The 20,166-nt window shown below is 41.1% G+C and overlaps 2 protein-coding genes across 2 annotated transcripts in view; one reads left to right on the top strand and one right to left on the bottom strand.

Moving 5' to 3' along the window:
* The window catches only part of LOC136884266 (uncharacterized), a 64,886-nt gene extending 62,107 nt beyond the window's left edge, over positions 1-2,779 (bottom strand). The window contains exon 1 of the mRNA XM_067156334.2: positions 1,822-2,779. The gene's annotated coding sequence lies outside the window, so the exon portion shown is untranslated. The remainder of the gene's footprint in view (positions 1-1,821) is intronic.
* The window catches only part of hiw (highwire), an 815,007-nt gene that overhangs the window by 260,775 nt on the left and 534,066 nt on the right, over positions 1-20,166 (top strand). The window lies entirely within an intron of this gene.

Raw genomic sequence — 20,166 nt, 5'->3', positions numbered from 1 at the left:
GTACTGTCCATTTTGTCATCAAAACATTACTTACTGTTGTCTCTCATGTTGTGTGGTCGTCATTTAACCTGATTTATTGTAGTATCAGTACTCCATATCGTATGATGTCGGTGAAATCTCTTGTGACGTTTTTTTTAAAAATCTTGTGTGTCGTACTAACAGTATTCTAGTTTATGCAAAATGAATGACAAAAGGAATTCATTACTGGTAATAAGCTAAACATTCGATCACAGATCGCCCAACATAGTTCTTGTTTCTCTGTCGTCTGGTAGAGAAAACCAGCTTGACGAAATTGACATGCAGGCAGCATAAGTGGCGTTAAATCAGAATGCCTGTTCAAGACTGCAGAGGCTATACGATTATTATTATTATTATTATTATTATTATTATTATTATTATTATTATTATTATTATTATTAATTGGTTCTGCTTGTACTAATATGCATTTGTTATTTATTAGGACTAAGTTTGAGGGGGAAAATGGGCGTAGGTACGGGAATCAAACCTATCTCTCGCGAATCTACCTACAGTCGACATTTTTTTTTTCACAGTTAGTTTCAATGTCAAGCATGTGTGTTCCTCTTTTATTATATGTTCGATAGGGGCAGCATCACGTGTATTGTGTTGAGGTTCAAGTACTTTCTATACCTTTATCATTCTACAGAAAATTCTTAAATTACTCTAATTTGAATTAATATGTTTTAGTTAGTACTGTGAAATCCTCAATTTTTGAGATGACTTCCATTAGATGTTAAGGTTCACTTATTATATGTTGTTTTCTACTTTCCTCCATAACTTTTTTTTTTACTGTATGCAGTTCTGCTCCTGGGGAACCGAGAAAACTATCAGAGGTAAATTCATAACCACGAGCGCTAAGATACCCACTATTTTTATATTGGGAAGTCACAGACAGTTTGATCCCCGGCCTGTGCGTCTTTCACTGCTATCCTGACAAAGTGGTAGGTATTTCAATATTTTCCTCCCGAACTGAAAATTTCAATCCCATCTTAGGCATGTTTCAAATCATTCGTTTAGTCCACTAAATCGATAGGGAAAAGAGCTGATTGCATCTGTATATAGATACGTGTTCATTCAGACGTGAAATATCGTGCGGAAAATGAACAAACGCCTGCCGGTATGATAAGACTTTGCTTCTAATTCTGGAACTTACAACTATATTACACCTCATTCGGCCTTTACCCCGTTATGAGAACATACAAGATTGCAAAGAAGTCCACCTAGTTCTCACTTTTACAACAGTTCGAATTAGTCTATCACCATTGTTCTGAATGTAGGGGCTGTCGCCGAGGTGACATTTCCTATCACGTGTCTATCTAGACTTTTCTTAAATGATTTCAAATAACTTTTATCGAACATTTCTCTTGATAAATTATTCTAATCCCTAATTCTTCTTGGTAAAAAAAATATTTGCCCCAATTTTTTCTCTGAACTATAGCACTTTTGAATTGCAGTAGTTAAAAAATAGATTGCATATCTCCATTTGTCCGTGAAGTGATTTTTATTTAATTTCTTAGGTCAGCGACTAAACGATCCATATTAACTCGTCAGTGGACTTTGTCAATGGAAGCATTGCATAACTGGAACATTGTTAGAACGGAAGATGTTTTTGAAATGATTTTTACGGAAATAATTTAACGTTTGTTGAAAATAGCTGCAGCAGGTTGGGTTTTTTTTTTTCGGTTGACAGTATTCTAGAAGGAGCAATAGTTAGCTTAAATGTAAGGGGGGGGGGGGGGGGGGGAGGAAGAACACAGTATTATGAAAATGATGCAAGAATACAGAAACATTTTGTATAAATACCTTGGAGATGTGTGTTGATATTGTTCAGTTGCAACGTACATCATTCTTGAAAACAAAAAAATAATTTCCGATAGTCGTTTCGAGTATCACACGTCTTTTGTGAAAGAAATAGCCCACAATCACTTTCTCCGGATGGAATGTTGGTGGTATATTTCCCTAGATACACATCACGCTTACACCACAGAGCGATATATAGTAATATGAAACTGCTTTCACACAGACAGCTACATGAATGCTTTCACATGCAACACGCGCCGGCACGGCACGGGACTTCGATAAGAAGAACCTGCATGCCGTGAAACTAACTCACACGATTGTTTCTCCGTGTTTATAGTTGACGATTGAAACGGAAGGAGGGGAATAACACCACATGGGACCCGTGCAGTGAGACGTTACAAAAACACTGACTCTCAACATTTCTCTCCTTCCAAGTTCTTTGGAACTATAAAACAAATGAGATAACTGCTGGATGTGGAACACGTACTGCCACAACTGCAGCTGAAACTGCACTGCTTGCTCGCTTGTTTGTTGCTTATGGGTTACACGGTCACGTGGTTTTTGTATATAGATTACGTAGTCATTCCTCTCTCATGACGTGTTATTTAGAAACGTTGGTTTATTAGGCCCCCCATTTTTTTTTTCTTACCACTCTCACGCTCGATAGTTTTATTTTATAAACAAAGCTCGATTATCGCGCCGTTATTCGCTCGCTGCTCCGTCAGAGTTATCAGCGTTTTGTTTCTTAGCTCTTCGTTCCTTTTTTTTTTTAGTCTTCTCATCCCCTCTCCGGTATTTCTTTCCTTCTCCTTCCCCCCTCCATGGTAGTACGTTGCCTAGCAACGAACAGCCCCCTTAACACACGTTGCTCGCAAATTCGGTACACGATCTTTTGTCGTGGCGAATATTGGTCTTTATCCATGGCCTCCCTTTCCTTCCACTGCTCATTCACAAAGCGCCGGTGTTCTGTCGTGACATCATAGTCAGAATGGGAGCTCGCATAACAGCGCTAGTTGAGGTGGAATGAAGGTGGGAGTAGAGGAGAGGGTAGAAGGAGGAGGCGATGTTGCCATGCAAGAGCGCAGGCATGAGGAAGTAATAGAACTAAATGGATTACTGTTAATGTATGGTCTGTTGTGATTATTAAAGGTTATTGCCACTTCTTCATTTGTTCATTTACTGCCTCCACCCACTGTAATTTGTGTTCATAAATTCAGCGAAGAAGTTAGAGGAGCGCTCGGTTTGCGGCGATAACACGTTGTGCTGTCTACAATATTTATCCATTTATACAGGTGAAAAGTTATTTGTTGCCTAACGGCAACAGTATGCAGTAGAAATGGTTCTGCCTAATATCTCGTGATACACAGCTCAGTCTGTTTTAACTTCGATGAACCATCGGATTTATGTTTTGGAATTTCTTATTGAAGTGATCAAATATTCTTTTCGTTAGCCTTTCTGGATTTATCGAACCAAATCGCCATAAAATGTAATCCTCATTTTTCTGGTACTGTCTGAAAGCCTTTGAATTTTCAAATCAAGTTCTTTATTGTTCCTTTCCCCCCATTATTATTATTATTATTATTATTATTATTATTATTATTATTATGAGCCTCCGTGGCTCAGGTGACAGCGCGCCGGCCTCTCACCGCTGGGTTCCGTGGTTCAAATCCCGGTCACTCCATGTGAGATTTGTGCTGGACAAAACGGAAGCGGGAGAGGTTTTTCACCGGGTACTCCGGTTTTCCCTCTCATCTTTCATTCCAGCAACACTCTCCACTATCATTTCATTTCGTCTGTCATTCATTAATCATTGCCCCAGAGGAGTGCGACAGGCTTCGGCAGCCGGCAGAATTCATATCCTCGCCGCTAGATATAGGGGCTTCATTCATTCCATTCCTGACCCGGTCGAATGACTGGAAACAGGCTGTGGATTTTCATTATTATTATTATTATTATTATTATTATTATTATTATTATTATTATTATTATTATTATTACGTTGAAGTGGTGCCTCCATGACTCAGGTGGCAACGCGCCGCCCTCTCATCGCTGGTTTCCGTGGTTCAAATCCCGGTCACTCCATGTGAGATTTGTACTGGACAAAGTGGAGGTGGGACAGGTTTTTCTTCGGGTATTCCGGCTTTCCCTGTCATCTTTCATTCCAGCAACACTCTCCAATATAATTTCATTTCATCTGTGAGTAGTCCGACTCGTTGGCTGAATGGTCAGCGTACTGGCCTTCGGTTCAGAGGGTCCCGGGTTCGATTCCCGGCCGGGTCGGGGATTTTAACCTTCATTGGTTCATTCCAATGGCCCGGGGGCTGGGTGTTTGTGCTGTCCCCAACATTCCTGCAACTCACACACGACACATAACACTATCCTCCACCACAATAACACGCAGATACCTACACATGGCAGATGCCGCCCACCCTCATCGGGATGTCTGCCTTACAAGGGCTGCACTCGGCTAGTAATAGCCACACGAAATTATTATTATTATTATTATTATTATTATTATTATTATTATTATTATTATTATTATCTGTCAGTAATTAAATCAGTGCCCCAGAGGAGTGCGACAGGCTTCTGCTGCCGGTTCTAGATGGGGCTTCATTCATGCCATTCCTCACGCGGTCTGATGACTGTAAACAGACTGTGGATTTTCATTATTACGTTGAAGTCAATTTCTGATAACTGTACCTTAGTTTGCAGACGACAGGCTCTTCAGATGAACAGTATCCCCATGCATACTAAACGTCGGCAACAGCTTCATTGACATTCTCCTAAAAATTTCCATACACATAGATACTAATAACAATAATTTACATGAAGATACAATATGTTGTTAAAGGTGTGGAGGTGAAAGTTGGGATATCTCCTGCGGATGTCGTAAACTGGTGGTTGGTTACGTATTGCACGCGAGCAGGACCATGCGATTTGTCCGCTTAAATCCAGACAGGATTTGCCATCATCCATGATAAAAATCTACGTGCAATATCGTATTACGTCGATGGTAACTGGAGTAGCGCTCTCCTGTTACACTGAGGCGGTACGCTTTTCATGAAATTAAAATCTATATCATATTGTCTGCCGACATAGCTAAGGGTTCTATATCCCGCTCTGCACCCAACCTCACCTAACAACTTATAAGTAAAGTAGGTTCAAATTTCACTCTCGGCTATCCTAAAGAATAGTACAGTACTGTGTTGCGTGGTTTCCCCACATCAGATTCAGATAAAGTCCAGTACAAATAATAATAATGATAATAATAATAATAATAATAATAATAATAATTTATTATTACGCTCACCTCTTCAGATTGCCAGCTGTAAACGTTTGTTATCCTACTTCAGAAGTCTCAAAACGATTCCTCCTTGGTTGGTGGAGATCGATAGGAATCTTCTAAAGTCTGGAATCTGAGAAACAGACATTCAACTCCGAGCACCACCGAGACACAAACTTAGACAGGTTCACCATGAAGAAGCATGTCTATTCTGATGCATGGAAGAAAGGCACACTCCGAAAGGATGAAAACCTGGTGGGCCCGCAAGAAGACAAACAGTTGAGATCTCGCGGTTCTTAGTGGCCCTAACGATGAATGATGATGATGATGATGATAATAATAATAATAATAATAATAATAATAATAATAATAATAATAATAATAATAGTATGGCCCAAGCTACCCGTTCTCTTTTTCTTCTATTGCCTGTGGGTGGGAGTGGTAGAATACATCGACGGTATCCCCTGCGTGTGGTGGTGGTGGTGGTGGTGGTGGTGGTGGTCGAGTCATCAGACCATAGACTGGTTTGATGCAGCTCTCCATGCCACCCTATCGTATGCTAAACTTTTCATTTCTACATAACTGCTGCATCCTACATCTTGTGTAATCTGATTGTCATATTCATATCTTGGTCCACCTCTACTGTTCAAAAACCAACTGACCGAGCTCGATAGCTGCAGTCGCTTAAGTGCGGCCAGTGTCCAGTATTCGGGAGATAGTGGGTTCGAGCCCCACTGTCGGCAGCCCTGAAGATGGTTTTCCGTTGTTTCCCATTTTCACACCAGGCAAATGGTGGGGCTGTACCTTAATTAAGGCCACGGCCGCTTCCTTCCCATTCCTAGCCCTTTCCTGTCACATCGTAGCCATAAGACATAACTGTGTCGGTGCGACGTAAAGCCAATAGGAAAAAAAAAACTGATGTCTCCGGATGGAGATGTTAAGCTTTGAGAACACCCCTTGGTGTTATTCGACAGGAAAGAACTAAATGCCGATACCGCGTTTCACCCTGTCCCTGCATGATCATCATCATCATCATCATCTCGCATGCAGACGCGCAGGTCGCCCATGGGGAATTAACATGTATATTTATTAGATAGTAACACTTCCTCAGTTTAGAGGTTGCCTAAAAACAAAGTATACTTAATACCAACTGATATTGTGTAACAGAAAAAAAAATAAAGTCTATTGAATGTTAAAGCAAATCACCGAAGGTGGTTTCTTAAAATACAGTACGTATTGATGATCTTAAGGCAGAAAGTCCAATATCAAAACTCAAGGATTTTGGCAGGTGGAATGCCTTGGAAAACTCAACAAATTGTCTAGGTATCGTGCCCCTACTCCAAATTAGCAAACCCATGACTTCGATCTTTTTTAGCTTGTATTCTTCCTTGTAAGAAGGAACTGTGGGCTCGTATATCGATCAACATCGTCAGGTTGACTCGCGGAGGATTCGAAGCGGGCGGTTGGATTGATTATATATCCTACATTGTTGTCTTTGTAAGCAGTTACGTCGATTCTTCGCGTGGTTCCATTCTCTGCCAAACCATGGATCTCTTCATGGACGGTGAATCCGGTTCTTCTGAGGGCCTGAGCGATGGTAGTTCTTATCTGGATGATGCCTAGCGTGCTGGCAGGAACCAAGGATGTGTGCATTTGTGCAAGTGTTTCAATCTCGTTGAGGCATCGCCTACAACGGTTACTGTCCATAGACCTACCGGGCACAGCACGAACTGTTGCTATAGTTGGAGACAAATCATGACGACCTCGCCTCACACCACTACTTTTCAGCGCCAGCTCGGTGTCTATTAGCGACTTATAGGATTTACTACCTCTACTGCAGCCAGAGTTGCCAAATCGGCTATACGAAGAAAGGGTAAATACTACAGATAATGAGGAAGACAGTGGTTTGGCAGCCTCTCCAAAACAAACAAGGATCACTTAGAACTCGTTAATTCAGCAGGGTGCAGGGTGTGATTGACTACTGGCTTCCAGCTCGCTTCTAGGAACTGAGACCGTCATGTTTTGCCCCCAGCTGTAACATTCCCCGTGATCTTCAGGGCGACTCTTCATTCGCTGTGCGATAAACTTTCGTGGTGAATGACCCATTTATTGGAAGCTGGATGTTCTTTAAAGAGGATAACTCCTTTACCTTTGTGAGAGAGATCGCACCACTTCTCAAATTCCAGGTCTCTTAATATCTTCCTGAATCGAACATGTCCTCGGATATTCCCGGCACTATAAGCCAAGTTAAAATGTCCAAAGCTTCTAAAAGTGATTACATTAATAGTGAATGACTGTGGTTAGCTGACGTGCACTCACTTTCGCTTATGCTGCCACTGACCTAGTCCTGTGGCATCCCTGCTGCAAATGTACAAAAACTAAACCGTCAATGATAAGTACATCAGTCAGTTATTTATAATGTATCCACCGACTGAGATGCCTCTTGTCCATCATCACGAACTTTGTTCATGACATACTGGGCACAGATGTCACACACACACACACACACACACACACACTCTCTCTCTCTCTCTCTCTCTCTCTCTCTCTCTCTCTCAACCAAAAAACGAAAAGCGTAACACTTGGAACTTTGTAAAGAATATAATGAACCCAATAAACCATCATCTCATCTTCTTCTTCTTTCACCGCTTTTTCCACAGCCTGATAGTGTAAACTGTGTCGCACAAGTGGACTTGCCTCTTAATGGAGATGCTTTCTTTGTGGTGACGTTATTTGTGTTTTAACGTCAATATTAATTAAAACTCTGCCATATATCGGTCAAAGTATTCTGGTTTCGTCACCATCTGAAAAGTAAAACGGAATATAAATATGACGTGCTGCAGTCTAAATGCCTGAGGCATTATTATTATTATTATTATTATTATTATTATTATTATTATTATTATTATTATTATTATTATTTATGTCCGGATGCTCTTCCTGAATTCAACCCTTTGTCGAGGGATGTATTCAGTTGTGCTTGTTTCTGTGGTGGTTAATAGTGTGGTGTGTATACGGACAAAACTCCCAGTCCTCAAGTCAGAAGATTTAGCGAGGAGTGGCCAAGAATGCCCCACCCGACAGGAAATCGAAACCGGGATCCTCTGAACCGAAGGCAACATGCTGAACATTTCAGCCAAGGAGCCGAACACAAATTATACTACTCATGTTCTTCGTGGCCTGAATCGTGTGGAATATTATTATACAAAATATGCAAAGCAGGCATCGACGTTTCGATTGACCTATGTCCATCTTCATCAGGACAATTGACGAAGGAAATAGCACTGGTCGTCGTCACAAGATGTGCTCTCTGTGCTGCGGACTATTGTTGATATCTATGTCGTTTGTCAACTGTTCTCATGAAAATTGACACAAAGATGATAAAATATAATTTCGAAGGTTCCAAGGCATCACGTCACTTAGTGATTAACATTCATTTAATGTCTCTATACTAAACAAAAAAAAAACACACATACAAAACGAAATAATTTATTTTTCCTTGCAAACTTTTGTATCATGCCAGACCCATGCGCAAAATAATAATAATAATAATAATAATAATAATAATAATAATAATAATAATAATAATAATAATAATAATAATAATAATCAGCCATTTCCTTAAGCCCTGAGATTTTTATTTTTATTTTTTTATTTATTTTTGTACAATTTGCCTTACGTCATACCGGCACAGATAGGTATTACGGTGACGAAGGCACAGGAAAAAGTTAGGAGTGGGAAGGAAACAACTGCGGCCTTAATTAAGGTACAACACTAGCATTTGCCTGGTGTGGAAATGGAAAAAACCACGGAAAACCATCTCAGGGCTGCCGACCGTGGGGGTTCGAACCCGCTATCTCCCGAATGGAAGTTGAAAGCTACGTGAAAATACTGCAGTTCCCTGAAGTAATTGTAATTTAAATGATTACTTATTGAAAAAGTAATTTGTAATTGAGTAAAATATTTCTCAGTTAACTGTAATACAGCCCAAATACTTTTTTTCTTGTACTTTTCCCGTCACAGGTTCCAATTCAAAATGTTGACTACTTTTTCCACACAAAAGCCTTAAAAGTGTGTACCGGGAATTTAGGTACAGTGTGTATATAACCCTACAATGGGTCCGAAGTAACATGTGTTAAATACGTGTTAAGTACTGCACTGTACGTTTCGCAATGGGCCGTAACTCGTTAAAGTGGTACAACATCTGGAGAGCACGTGGTGTAAGGCTACCTTTTATGAATAGCTCTGCAGCGCCTCACTGATTAATTTTACTGCAATGGAAGCTTGCAACGTTCCTGAATACACCTCATCCGTCTACACTTGCGTGAAGATCAGCTTTGTTTTCAAGACCGTCTTCTCTAAACACATTACAATCATTCTCAGCAAGCTATTTTTAACACTACCGTATGCTGCATGCTCATCAATGAAACCTGTTTCATACTACGTAGCCCATGTTGCCATATTACGCGTTCTCCGCCATATGAGATTAAAACAACTTCAGAGTGACACATTCATAGAGTTAGTTTTCTCGTGTACACTCCCTACCCAAAAGAAAAAAAAGAAAAAGATATTCGGTTCACTATGGTCTACTGTTACAAAATAGTTTTTGTCTTAGCTCCCTCCGTGGATCAAAGGTAGTGTGTCCGCATCCGGATCTCAAGATCACGGGTTCAAACCTGGCAGAGATACTCGGATTTCAGGAGGGGTGAAAAAACATGTCGTACACTGTAAAAGATTTCTAGTGACACATTTAGCCTTTACCCGACAAAAATAATTAAAAGCTCAGCCACAGATCGCCCAACGGAATTCCGGTTCCTCTGCCATCTGGTAGAGTAAAGCGGAACGTCGAAACAGACACGCAGGTAGCCTAAATGGCATCTGACAGAAATATCTGCAACAGAATAGCTGAGGCAATACGGTAATAATAATAATAATAATAATAATAATAATAATAATAATAATAATAATAATAATAATAATATTGGTTTTACGTACCACTAACTACTCTTACGGTTTTGGGAGACGCCGGGCTGCCGGAATTTAGTCCCACGGGAGTTCTTTTACGTACCAGTAAATGTACTGACACGAGGCTGACGTATTTGAGCACCTTCATATACGACCGGACTGAGCCAGGATCGAACCTGCCAAGCTGGGGTCAGAAGGCCAGAGCCTCAACAGTGCGAGCCACTCAGCTCGCCATTATTATTATTATTATTATTATTATTATTATTATTATTAATCTTTCTTCGATCTCGGTCAGGTGTGGACCACGTAAAGTAACTATGATTTTCTTCCGTTCCGTCTTTAAAAGAGCGAAAATTCTTCAAAGAAATATATACTGTAAATAATTATTAATTTCAGTAAAGAGGATCAGCAAACTATAACGTATCCCAAGTAGTCGCCAGTTCAGTCGAACGCAAAGAAAAAATCGTAGCAGTCTCAAACGTTACGGACAATCTGAAAGTGAATACTCCAAAGATTGAAGCTGAGGTGGTATGGGGTAATAGAAAGGCATGTTAAAGCTCAGACGGTACGAGATGTGTTTAGGAAGGTGGAGATAATGGCCGAACACCCAAAGAAATCCCTCTGTCAGCCAAGCAAAGAGACGAGACAGACTTACCAATGTTAAACATCAGCTAGGAGTACTGGAGGAAGGTGATATTTAGCGATGGATGGAAATTCAACCTTTTCAAGCCAAATGGGTGAGTAGTAGTATGGTGGAGAAGGAGCTCTAAAGTTGAAAAAGAATTCGTCTCAACTGAAGATTAAAGTTCCATACTTATTTGGGGGTGTATGAGTGCTAATTGAGTAGACAAGACGAGTTTCATCGATGGTGCCATGAACCACAAACTCTACTTCAGAATTCTGAAATCTCACCCAAAATGACGCAAAACATACAACCCTCAGCAAAGAAACTGTGATTGCTCTACAACACCGCCATAATAGCCAGATATCAAACCCACTGATAATTTGTGACACATTTTATAATAAAGAATACGAAAGCACATCATCTCGAGGGGAAAAAATTATCTCAAAAAAGAATTGCTTCAGGAATGCAGACAGATACCAAGAGATAAGTTAATCGAATTAATCTTACGAAGTTTGCAAGAGACCATAAAGAAAGGAAGGCCCCACCATGTATTAAGGCTGTAAAAGACGACCTCCAGTAATATTTTTACCAACAGCAGACGACAACATCTTTAGTGTGAAAAGATATATTTTTGTATGTATGTATGTATGTAAGCATTTATTGATTCTATGAGAGAAAAATGCATGAATGTAAAGTGTGATTTGTACTTGTTACAACACACATATGAGTCATAATATAAGAACCATATTATTTCCTATTCCGTCAGGTACACGAGCTTAAACTTGAAACCTGTGGAAAGACGATTTTTTGCGCCATTTTATTTAAGTTTATAGTTGAAGTTTCTCTTTAACTTTGTTTTGAAGCATTGTGTATTTTAACGTAGACGTTTCATAAAGTAGCTCTTTGACAAACTGTAACTAATACATCAAATTTAACATACAAGATCTATAATTTCGATTATTCATAATTTGTACAAAGTCATAAGTCTTGTTCGGACCTGCGTAATGAAAAGGAAATCAAGCAAGTAGGTCAAATCTAAATGCGCCACCAGACTTTCCTCTTCCCGTTGCTTCACGCTTGTTCCGTGCTGAGTATCGATATCACCCGGAAGCGTTTCCAAGAACCAGAAGTTCAAGCGGATTCCGCGGAGGATGTACTGCACTCAGTATCAACTGCCCTAGTTACCTACAACGACGTCGTGGAATATCCGCTTTTTACGACAACGCCCACTGCGTAGAGTAACGATAGTAGCGCTTCGAAACCTCAGTATAACGCATTTTGATAGACCACATAATATATCACGAGTAGTGCCGGGATTCCTATGCAATTACATATTCCATTCCTTTATTTGTAGACAAATGAACATGGCGGCGAATTGTGGTTCTGATATGGTCATACCTGTTTTTCATTTGACATATTTTTTATATATTCTGTGAAGAACGTGGCATTTCTGTACATATCCCGGTATTATTCAACATTTAAAAAAATTGCGTTAGCTCGCTTAATTTTCGGATTATTGTCAAATATTGGCGGATTTCATCTCATACAGAATATATTTAAATTGCTGAAGTTGGCTTTAAAAAAAATGATTTCTAACCCTCCGTCTGTGAAATACAGTAGGTCCGAGTGTCTCAACTGCACAAAACAGCACCAATCCTTTCTCACAATCTGGGATGGCTAAGTGCCTTTCATTGGTCAGACCTTCTAACAGACTCCATTCTTTCTTGAAACTAAATCCAAATTATTCAAGCTCTGTGTCTGTTTGCATGGTCATTAGCGACGAACAAGAAGAGCCCCCGCGAGATATTTCACCCAGCTAGTATTTTTTATTTTAAAATATGCACCGGTGACTTCCTGCGATGTTGAACGGTCCTTCTCAGCCACGACACAAAGTTATCGTATTATTTCTGTTACTTAATAGGGATTCAAAGACAGATTCAATATGAACTTTATTTACAAACATATGTTTTATTTTCATGGCATGAGGGCAATAAGAAATTAGCTAAAACATTATGCTATACTCCGCTTTCTACAGTGCAAAACATTATTTTCAAATATTTGAAATATATTTTTATTTTGGCTTTAATTTGATTATTTAATACTGTAGAGTCTCCGTGGCTTAGGTGGCAGCGCGCCGACCTCTTACTACTGGGTTCCGTGGTTCAAATCCCGGTCACTCCATGTGAGATTCGTGCTGGACAAAGCGGAGGCGGGACACGTTCTTCTCCGGGTACTCTGATTTTCCCTGTCATCTTTCATTCCAGCAACAGTCTCCAATATCATTTCATTTCATCCGTCTGTTATTAATGCCCCGGAGGAAAGCGACTGCTGTCACTATTCCTATCCTCGCCGCTAGATGGGGGCTTCCTTCCTTCATTCCATTCCTGACGCGGTCAAATGACTGGAAACAGGCTATGGATTTTCATTTTCATTTAATTTAATACTGTCAAAATTAGAAAACAAAATACTGTTACGAATGAAACTCCATCTGCTTCATTACTCCAATTTATTTCAGGCTGTCCTAATAAATGCACACACGCACACATATATATAAACACAAATAATTTTAACCAGTTATGAATGGCCACCGGCGCAGCAAGGCTCCAGGAACACAGAGCCACTGGCTATACAACACATGACGGACGACTGTTCGTTGGTTCGATCCGCAGATAGTCCAGTACTTCACACAGTCCCATGCAGTGAACAACTAAACAGCTCAACAGTATTCAACAGCAAGACGATACTCACAACAGCGAAAATTAACACAGGTCCATTTACCTTCACACTCGCGATAGCGGGTTTCCTCGCTGGCTCACGACGATCTTCAATCCAGGGAAATACACAAGCACACTGTTCTCTCAGGTAGTACACGTCTTTCGTTATGCCGTCTCCACCTTCACACTGATCTCTCCGACACCACAACAGCTCCTCGTTCAGACCTCGGTGGGACACTGGCGACAGCCAACACTTCTGTCGCCCTCAGCCCAGCCAGCGAACCCCAACTCACTGAGTGTCACACTGACTCCACCTCGGAGCCCAACTTTCACTTCGAGTCCAACACTTGACTGACTGTCCGCGGCTAGCCTCCCTTTTTATAGCTCGCGTGATTTGATCCAGAAATTTCTCGATGCCACTAGAGGCAGAACATTCTCGTTGAATCTCCAAGGAACTCACAGGTAAACCGGGCGACGAGAACAATACACGGAAAGGCCGGCCCCACCCCACAGGCCGGCTGGGAGATTTCAGGTCGTCTGAGTCACCAGCCCCTTCCTGGAAGTATCGAAAGGTGCTACCGCGGGGCGGGCACGTAACAATACTATGTAAATTATCTAAAGCAACAACGATGACTTCGTCATAAAATATGGAGGTACATCAAATACACTGACTGACAGAGCAAATGCAACACCAAGAAGGAGTGGTCAGAACTTTATGCCAATTGCAGGGTAGACTGACGTCACTGAGGTATGCTCATGATGTGAAATGCGCCGCTGTGCTGCGCACGTAGCGAACGATAAATGGGACACGGCGTTGGCGAATGGCCCACTTCGTACCGTGATTTCTCAGCCGACAGTCATTGTAGAACGTGTTGTCGTGTGCCACAGGACACGGGTATAGCTAAGAATGCCAGGCCGCCGTCAACGGAGGCATTTCCAGCAGACAGACGACTTTACGAGGGGTATGGTGATCGGGCTGAGAAGGGCAGGTTGGTCGCTTCGTCAAATCGCAGCCGATACCCATAGGGATGTGTCCACGGTGCAGCGCGTGTAGTGAAGATGGTTGGCGCAGGGACATGTGGCACGTGCGAGGGGTCCTGGCGCAGCCCGAGTGACGTCAGCACGCGAGGATCGGCGCATCCGCCGCCAAGCGGTGGCAGCCCCGCACGCCACGTCAACCGCCATTCTTCAGCATGTGCAAGACACCCTGGCTGTTCCAATATCGACCAGAACAATTTCCCGTCGATTGGTTGAAGGAGGCTTGCACTCCCGGCGTCCGCTCAGAAGACTACCATTGACTCCACAGCATAGACGTGCACGCCTGGCATGGTGCCGGGCTAGAGCGACTTGGATGAGGGAATGGCGAAACGTCGTGTTCTCCGATGAGTCACGCTTCTGTTCTGTCAGTGATAGTCACCGCAGACGAGTGTGGCGTCGGCGTGGAGAAAGGTCAAATCCGGCAGTAACTGTGGAGCGCCCTACCGCTAGACAACGCGGCATCATGGTTTGGGGTGCTATTGCGTATGATTCCACGTCACCTCTAGTGCGTATTCAAGGCACGTTAAATGCCCACCGCTACGTGCAGCATGTGCTGCGGCCGGTGGCACTCCCGTACCTTCAGGGGCTGCCCAATGCTCTGTTTCAGCAGGATAATGCCCGCCCACACACTGCTCGCATCTCCCAACAGGCTCTACGAGGTGTACAGATGCTTCCGTGGCCAGCGTACTCTCCGGATCTCTCACCAATCGAACACGTGTGGGATCTCATTGGACGCCGTTTGCAAACTCTGCCCCAGCCTCGTACGGACGACCAACTGTGGCAAATGGTTGACAGAGAATGGAGAACCATCCCTCAGGACACCATCCGCACTCTTATTGACTCTGTACCTCGACGTGTTTCTGCGTGCATCGCCGCTCGCGGTGGTCCTACATCCTACTGAGTCGATGCCGTGCGCATTGTGTAACCTGCATATCGGTTTGAAATAAACATCAATTATTCTTCCGTGCCGTCTCTGTTTTTTCCCCAACTTTCATCCCTTTCGAACCACTCCTTCTTGGTGTTGCATTTGCTCTGTCAGTCAGTGTAAATTTGTACTCTCTCATATCAAAACCATAAGTCGCTAAAAAGTGAGTTTAACCAGCGTCACCTTACTCTTCCTCTAGTTCTCTTACCCTCCATGGTCGAGTCCATTGTACTCCTAGATAACGTGTCCTTCTCCACTCGCCTCACATGAACGCACCATCAAAGCCATTTTCTACACACAGCGTCATCCATCGAGTTTTGCTCTGGCTTGGTGATAAAATTCTGGTACCATTTCACTAGACCTGTACACGAAAAGTAAGTAACCACCGAGTTCATTCCTAACTTGGCGGCGCCTTGGCCTTCGGTTCAGAGTGCCCCGGACATGATTCCCGGCCGGGTCGGAGATTTTTCCTGCACTCGCACACCACACACAATACTACAAAACCACGCTGTTCCCATACATGACATAAATGCCGCCCACCCTCGTTGGAGCGTCTGCTTTACAAGGGCTGTACCAGGTCAGGAATAGCTGCACGAAATAATAATAATAATAATAATAATAATAATAATAATAATAATAATAATAATAATAATAATAATAATAATAATACCTTCTTACAATTATTCCCACCTGTATCACCAATCACTCTCGCTACTTCACTACTTTCATGTCTGTTACATCCAGTTCACGCCGAGTCCACCTATATTTCACTCCCGTACATCAAAGAAAGAGATTATAACCTTTTGAAATGTGGTGTTACAGAGGAATGCTGAAGGTGAGATGGATAGATCGAATCACGAATGAAGAGGTACTGAACGAATTGATGAGAGGAAAATCGATTTGTCTAAATTTGAGGAGAAGAGATGGAATGATAAGACACATCTTAAGACATCAGTTTGATTTTTGAGGGAAGTTTAGGCGGTAAGAACGGTAGAGGTGGACCAAGATGTGAATATGACAAGCAGATTACACAAGATGTAGGATACAGCAGTTATGTAGAAATTAAAAGTTTAGCACAAGATGGGGTGACATGGAGGTCTGCATCAAACCAGTCTATGGACTGATGACTCGACCACCACTACACGCAGGGGATACCGTGGATGTATTCTGCCACTCCCACCCACAGGGGATAGCAGAATTAGAAGAAGAGAACGGGTAGCTTGGGCCATACAATTATTATTATTATTATTATTATTATTATTATTATTATTATTATTATTATTATTATTATTATTATTATTATTATTATTATTATTATTATTATTATGATTATTATTATTATTATTATTCACCGTTAGGGCCACTAAGGACCGCGAGATCTCAACTTTTTGTCTTTTTGCGGGCCAACCACGTTTTATCCTTTCGGAGTGTGCTTTTTTCCATGCATCAGTCGAGTTGCAACTTCTTCTTGGTGAACCTGTCTAAGTTTGTGTCTCATTGGTGCTCGGAGTTGAATGTCTGTTTCTCAGATTCCAGACTTTAGAAGATCTTTATCGATCTACGCCAACGAAGAAGGAATCGTTTTGAGACTTCTGAAGTAGGATAACAAACGTTTACAGGTTTTACAGGTTATTTCAGCTGGCAATCTGAAGAGGTGAATGTAATAATAATATCTGAATCTGATGTGCGGAAACCAAGGAATACACTACTATTCTTTAGGACAGTCGAGAGTGAAATTTGAACCTACTTTAGTTATAAGTTGTTACGTGAGGTTGGGTGCAGAGCGGGATATAGAACCCTTAGCTATGTCGGCAGACAATATGATATAGATTTTAATTTCATGAAAAGCGTACCGCCTCAGTGTAACAGGAGAGCTTTACTCCCGTTACCGTCAACGTTATAAGATACTGCACGTAGATCATGGATCCTGTCTGGCTTTTAGCGGACTAATTGCATGGTCCTGCCATGACCAGCATCGTATGCCCTCGCTCCAAATGAACGCAGCGGAGAGGTTTGGATTGAATCCAGGCTTTTGGCACCCAATCTAGTGATTGGAAATTGTATACCACCAGCTCTTCTATCCTGCCGGCCAACATTCTGATGGAGATTTTTTTTTTCCTCCAACGGGACTTGAATACATCAAATGTATCCCCTCCTTGTCGTAAGAGGCGATTAAAGGGGGGGGGGGGGCTAGGGAGCGTGGGTTGGCAGTCGCGGTTCTCGTAGCTGAGTTTGGCATCGCTTCAACTTAGTTCTGTCAGGCTACTCGCTTTCGTCGTTCCTGTACGACCTTTCTTGGACAACTCTTGTTATTTTTCAACCCCGACCGTGTTAGGTTTTCCAGGCCTTGAGAGTCTTTCATTTCCACTCCCCTTTGTGGCCCTTGTATTTCTTTTGCCAGTACCTTCATTTTTCGGAAGCGTCGGACCTTTTGGTTAATGCTAATATAGGATGGTTGCGTAGTTGTACAGTACTTACTCTTTAAACAATAATCACCACCACCAGCAGCTTTGGACTCACATTTTGTTGATTTTCGTCCCGGCGATATTCGAGCATTCACACACAAACCCCCCCATCCCGACTATGATTCCTTTTCATATCTTTCTTCGCGTGCTCGTTCGTTCATACTTTTTTTTTCTCATTTCGATTCTTCTTCCTTTTCTTTCTAACATGTAGCTTAGTCGAATTTAAAAAAAAGGCCCCCTTTTTTTTCAGGGCAAAGCCGACCCTTCTACGTCTCATAAAAGAATGTGCAGCGGTTGAAGGAACGGTTTAATCGAAGAATTGAACAAACGTTGCGCTTGCCATGCAGTGAATATCACTAGAATGTCAACGTCGCAAGCGCGGCGCATAGTGCAGGCATTCACTTAACTAGTTATACCATCATTTATCTCTCACTGACGCATTCATATCGAGTATGAAGTTGAAAGCAAAAGTCTGTCTTTCATAATCCTCACTAACCGAAAACGGCTCATTTCATCACAGGGCAGTTAGGAAGTCAGCTGTTCTTTCCCACTCAGTTGCTGTAAAATATTTTGATAACACTTAGGGATGGCCGAGTTAAAACCGAATGTTCCTGCTCAAGCCGTTCTTTTATTTGCGTAAGAACTGCGTCACTTAAGGATTTACTTGGTACAGAGTTCGCAATTAACAAATTTAGTATAATATTTTATCCTACCAAGTGGTAAAATAAAGATATCTCGGTATTATCAAGCCCAGCAACGGGCACTTCTAATTCGGGTATGTGACTTTCCCAATCTTGACACTTCAGGTTCGAATCCAGGAATTCAATATTTTGCTAACAGGAACTGTATCATTTCTGGAGACTTATCAAATCAAAATCAAAATCTCTTTATTTGCAAATGAGGTGTCTACCTCGGTGGCAAATGGTACACTAAAATACATTATTGTCAAGCACTAAATTTTAAATTAACAGGAGACGAAGAAAATGTTCCTAGAATACAATATTATACAATTTACGCTAATAATTTTTTCTATTAAACACACACATCATCCTTAATAAATTTATATTGTTTACAAAATTCTACTTATAATATCTTACAAACATAGTCAACTCATATACAGTACGGTATGTGAAATTACTTCTAATAATACTATACAACTGGTATAAGATTAAAACTAACATTGAATTTATTTACATATGAGGGCTGGCAGGAAAAGGAATTTCTCCAACCATGATTCTGAGTGGTGCTCGGCGTCCAACAGAACTACAGTATGTGCACCTCGCAATTTTAGTTCTGTTGTGCTTTTCTCCCTAAATTTATACTGAGTGAACTATATATTTTTGAAACCCAGAAGAAATGCTGCATGTCTTGCATATAATGATTTTTTTTTAAAATATGTTTTTCATTAGTGGTTAACATTAAAATCCGAATAACAAATGTAGTTAGTTTTTCGAACCTTTGACGGTCTGATACTCATCGGGTATGTACGTGAATTATCTAGTACTTATATAAGCATGTGAGATATGTTTAAAAAAATGTAAAATGGTGTTCTGCGTGTTAAACGTTTCTCTTTCTAAGAGACAATTAACATTTGTTTATATCTGTGTACAATGCCTCAGTAAATGGCCTGGCATTTAGTGAAAAACATCTGGCACTTGGAAGGTTAAATACTGTACATTGTATTGTTATTACTAGCAACCAACGATTTTCAACCAACGCTATCGTTTCAGTCAAGACCGTACCCAGGAATTTTTTTCGGAGGGGGTTGTTGCTATAGTAACAATTTTTAAAAAAAATAGGTTTTGCAGAAAGAAACGTTTCCATTTAAGTTTTCAGTAAATTTGTTAAGTTGATTCATAGAGAAACATTTAAAGATGACACAGATTTTATAGGTTAAATTCACTCGTTTATTTTTCAAATGCTTGTTTTTATAATGTTCCTAATTTATTGTAGGCTATTTCAAAACTCGTATATGCCTTTTAAATTTGTCAAGTTAACTTCTATTTCGGAGGGGGTTTGTTTCAGTACATACACGTGACCGATACTATGATTAGTCACATGCTATTCCTAAAATGTGTCACTTTTATTATTTGTTTGATTTGTCATTGAATTTACTTTACTAACCTTTCTTTTTAATGTTATTTCAGGTAAGTGGTGTGTTGGCGCTAGTTCTGTTGGTGAGTAGAAGAAACTTGTTATCATTCGGTAATATTGTTGATAAACCTTGCTTGTTTGCTTGCTAAATGATAATTGTTTGCACTGCGCCTTCCATTGTCTACGTTGTGTTGGCTGGCAATCATTCAACCCCTCCCTCTGCAATAGCCAACTGTCAG

Source organism: Anabrus simplex, chromosome 12 (assembly GCF_040414725.1).
Source record: "Anabrus simplex isolate iqAnaSimp1 chromosome 12, ASM4041472v1, whole genome shotgun sequence".
Classification (NCBI taxonomy): domain Eukaryota; kingdom Metazoa; phylum Arthropoda; class Insecta; order Orthoptera; family Tettigoniidae; genus Anabrus; species Anabrus simplex.
Note: the sequence above shows the minus strand (reverse complement) of the source record. Positions and strands in the feature narration are given on the sequence as shown.